Source organism: Sinocyclocheilus grahami, unplaced genomic scaffold (assembly GCF_001515645.1).
Source record: "Sinocyclocheilus grahami isolate Dianchi unplaced genomic scaffold, SAMN03320097.WGS_v1.1 scaffold341.1, whole genome shotgun sequence".
NCBI classification, from domain to species: domain Eukaryota; kingdom Metazoa; phylum Chordata; class Actinopteri; order Cypriniformes; family Cyprinidae; genus Sinocyclocheilus; species Sinocyclocheilus grahami.
Window position 1 is genome coordinate 954,553 of NW_015505520.1, and position 4,916 is coordinate 959,468.

The window sequence follows — 4,916 nt, forward strand, 5'->3', positions numbered from 1 at the left end:
TATATATATATATATATATATATATATATATATATACATTAATATACTTGTATGCATGTAATTTATTAAAATAAATTAGTTTTTAAATTAAAGTTTTTAAATAATATAGAAATTAGTTCATATTTATTATTACAAATTGTTAAATAGTACATCAATTGTTTCATATTTATTATAATACATTACAAGCAAATATACACTATTATAATATATTACAAGCAAAGAAATAAATTTATTTATATGTATATATTTGTTCCACTTGTAATAAGAATATATGTAATAAAATATAATAAATAAATTCTAATAAATGTATTATAATAGTATAATTTATTACAATAAATTCGTTTTTAAATTAACGTTTTTGAATAAATATACATTTAAATGACATCAGCTAAAGTGCAAAATGAATAATACAAAACACTACTCACTACCTATTCTATTTTATTGAATATTCTTTTACTGATTATTCTCATAATCTCAAAATATGATGTAAAATACAGTATTCTGCTAAATAAATAAATACATACATAAAAATTTACAAATATATTAAAATCCTTTGCAGACCGTGGTCTGAAATGGCTCATAGGGCGTTAGGCCAGCCGCTGTTAAGATTATCTGACATGCAAATAAAAGATATAACAAGGCAAACAGTCAAGTCTAATGATGTCACTCCTGTTCAGCTCTGGGATTGTGAAGCCTGTGATTCCTGCACCTCTGGGACCACTGAAGAATTAAGCCCACATTATTGGACAGTCCTTTTTTGACAGTAACTGACAGTTGCTTTTGACTGTAAAGGGTATTGCGCTCTAATTAAGCTAATCCTCACCCGGGGATCAGCTGGGATCGGCCTGCAATCCGCAGTCCCTCTGTGGCAGCTCCCCGGTTCTGTTCTTGAAATCTCCCCGTCCCTGCGCAACCACTTGCCACTTGAATCGTCCTGACGTCCCAAGCCGGCCGCCTCCTCTTTGGCCCCTTGCAAGCTGCAGATCCTGCAAAGGTGCTACAAAGAAGAACAGATTGTGCTGTCAGGCTCCATTAATGGCCATCATTAGCATCACACTCAAGAGTCAGTGGCTCTGCTGGCTAAGCCCTCTGTGTCAGTGGGCAGGTTTCAATTGGCCAGGAAATGGGGCATATTGCACTGCAGTGGGGCATTAGGCTTCCTGGTTCTGTGTATTCTGGATTAGACATCCATTTTTTAACTTAAAGGGGTCATATAATGCTACATGCACTTTTACAAGTTGTTTGAACTGAAATGTGTGTTGGCAGTGTGTGTACACAACCACCCTATAATGATAAAAAATCCACCCAGTGGTTTTTTGTTTATCTGCTAAAATCTTTACCCCTTTCTCAAATCAAGCCGATCTCAGATGCCTGTCTGTGTGACATCACACAGACAGGCCCCTCCCACAATAGTTTGATTGACAGTAGCGTTTCAGCACAGACTGGACTGGTGCTTTATCTTAGACCCGTCTTGAGTGAGCGGTCATCAGTCCACCATTGTTTCACCTCTGGAGCAGATGTAGACAAGAATGACTCCTAAGTGATTGAGGTCTTCTGTTGTTGGATGTAGTAATGAACATAGCAGTCATCATTTACTCCCGACATCTGAGCCGCTGAAGATGCAGTGGATTACGTTTGTTTTTGAAGGGAATGCGCCCCCGATCTACATAAATGCGTCTATGTTCGCACGAATCATTCGTGATATAGCTTCACCTACAGAAGAAGTGAGTATAAGGTTTTTTTTAACGAATCTTTGCAAATCGCCTTTCCTAATAATGTGCTAATTAGCAAGCTTCACGATGAATGTAGCTAAAGTAAACAGTCTCTCTGAGAGCAGCTCGGAAGAGAGGGGCGGGGTCAGCAGAGCTCATTAACATTTAAAGGAAAATGCTACAAATATGCAGGCTCTGAAGAGAGCGTGTTTTGGCGGGGTAAAAGAGGTGTTTTTTACACTACCGTTGAGAAATTTTAACCAAACTATGTTATAGACTTTTCATTAAGACCCTAAAGAATCATATCAACTTGTGGAAAATGGGCATCCTATGACCCCTTTAAAGATAGGGTTAAAACAACCTCAGAGTCATTTGGAAGCTTTTAATACTTTTTGTGTGAAAATGCTACATTGGATATTATGAGATATTTCAAATCTAATTTAAACATAGAAATAAACAAAGTTTTAGTTTTTTGAAACATATTAAACAAATATGTTTGTATTAAGTACATGAATAGGAAATATCTAGGTCACTAATTTCTAGATCACTATTCAGGTTTTCAAGTGCTGCTGTCAATAAACCAAATAATTTTTTTATTCACTTTTTACTCAAACGTTTTGATGGTTATACATTTTTTGCAATTAATAATTTTTTTAATAATTAATAAATGTTTGCATTTTTACTCATGATCATCAACTTTTAGAATCCACAGTATAACACATTTTACATACATTTAAATTACAATATTTAAAAAGAAAAATATTTCTTTAACAACAAAGTATGCCAAAATTGACATATAGACCTAGTTTTCCATTTTATTTATTTAAGTTGTTCATTTATTTATTTATTTGGAACCCACTGTATAATAGACATTCAAACTTTTTGTTGTGATTCAAATCAATTTTAGTTTAAATTCTAGTTTTAAAAAATGGAAATTTAATTGAAATTTAATTTTAGTTTTTAAAATGTAAAAATGAATTTAAATTATAGTTTTAAAAAAATGGTCAACATCAAAACATTTTAAATCAATAAGCTTACTTTTCCATTTATTTATTAATTCATTCATTCATTCGTTCGTTAATTTGTTTGTTTGTTTGTTGAACAGTCTTATTCATTCATTCATTTATTAATTTATTCATTCATTCATTTACTTGTTTGTTTAGTCCTATTCCTTCCTTCCTTCCATCATTCATTATTCATTCATTAATTTTTTTTGTTTAACAGTCTTATTAATTAATTAATTATTTATTTACTTACTTACGTACTTATTTGTAAATATGGTTGGCGCTAGTGACTTCATATAACCTTTTCGAATGTGCCACCTGTAAAGAAAGTCGTCAATCAAAAATATTAAAACGTTTAATACTCTTACCTACACTTAACAGTTACCACTAGCTAGTGTTTATCTGTAGCCTTCTGTTTCTTAGAGTTATTGATTGTGAAGTGTAGTTAAAGATCTGGTTTTGCTGAGTTAGAATTACAAGTCAAATGTATGACTTCAAGAATTCAAGTCCACATATCAAGCTGTTTTGACATTTAACAGTATGCCTTTAAAAAGTGTTTTTAATGACACTGTGAATGACAACCCTCCCCTGAACCTCAGCATGGCCTCAATCACATTTCCTACATACGTTCATCCGATCGAAGTCAGACCACATTGACTCAACATGTGTGTATGACAGCGGCCTACACAAAGCCATCTCTCCTCCGCAGGCAGCCAAAACCCCCACTAAGACGGGACAATAGGAGGCCATTATGATTCCACTCAGTGGTAATTAACAGACTATACTCCGCCGGCATCTCCAGAGCTCACCACGGTCGCCCTGTTACCGACAGGACAGCAAGATCGAAGGCTTTTGTCTTAAGTTGCGAGGGGGATGTGGATTCATTCATGATGCATTTTGTCATTCTTCCCTCTCCTCGACGAGATTGGTTTAAGCTCAATAATAGAAAAAGAGCAGCTTTTCAGAGGGAGGCTTAAAGTTAAAAAACCAGCAGGGAAATGCATTCATTGCATGGCAGATCCAGATGCACTGTGCGTTGCTTTCTGAATAACACTTCCTTACTTGTGCTTTACAGTCATTTAATTCTGCAAGAACAGTTGAAGAATGAACTCTATGGCTGCATATATTAAAATATGGTTTATTAGACTTGACAAGCTTATGCGAAAACATTCTTCTGTCTTTAAGAAAGAGCTATTTTCTGTGTTCCTAATCATTTTAAAGAAGGAATAATGAAAGCTGATATCAATAGCCTTCTGTAAATCTCCACTGCATTTGTTCAGTAACATCTGAAAGAGGATTGTCAGCTGACATATGGGTCTATTCATACTAGCGGCCAACAAGCGTTTGAACAAGAGGTGGAATTTAAACAGTTGGACAATAAAATCTGCTTTAAAGGATCGGAGCATATGGTGTGGCCTAATCGGCTGTAGGGGAAAATGGTTTCATTCACAATTTTGATATGTTTAATGATTCAGTATGGTGCAGTTTTGCTCCATTTGAAGACTTGAAGACTCTCTAGTGATATTAGAACATGTGTTCATGTGTGAATTGCACTTTCTGGTATGAAAGCGTTTCCACAGCTTTACAGAAATGAAGCACAAACAAAACAGTAAACAGAAGGAGGTAACCATTACTGAATGTATTTCACTATCAAAACCAGCAGTATTGGAAAAGTGGCATCTTCTGCATACAGGAGCCCCGAAAACCGAGTTCAGAGACAGTGATCTTGGATTTATACTGGCACCTACTGGTGAGAATAGGGCATCATATAGAAGCGATTTTTGTTACAGATGCCATTGTAGAAATGGCCTATTTGCAGCATTCCTTTATTCCAAAAACATAAATGGCTGGTCATATGATCTCAAAAGCATGGGGCAACACTTCACGTGGAGCAAAACTACTTTGTTAATCTAGGCCAGAAAAATAACTCTAATAATCTCTCTCTCTCTCTCTCTCTATTCAGTCTCAAAGTGAAAGAAAAAAAAAGTAAAAAATTGTGTAATAAAGTTTAAAATAAGAAACAGTCACATTGTGAGCTATAAAGTCAAATGAGGAATAAAGTTGCAATTGTGAGATATGGAATATAAACATGAAAATATGAGATTAATATGTGAAATGAAAAATATAAAATAATAATTTGCCATAAAGATTTCCCAAAAAAAAAAAAAAAAAAAAAAAAAAAAAAATGCCAAGCCCCTTC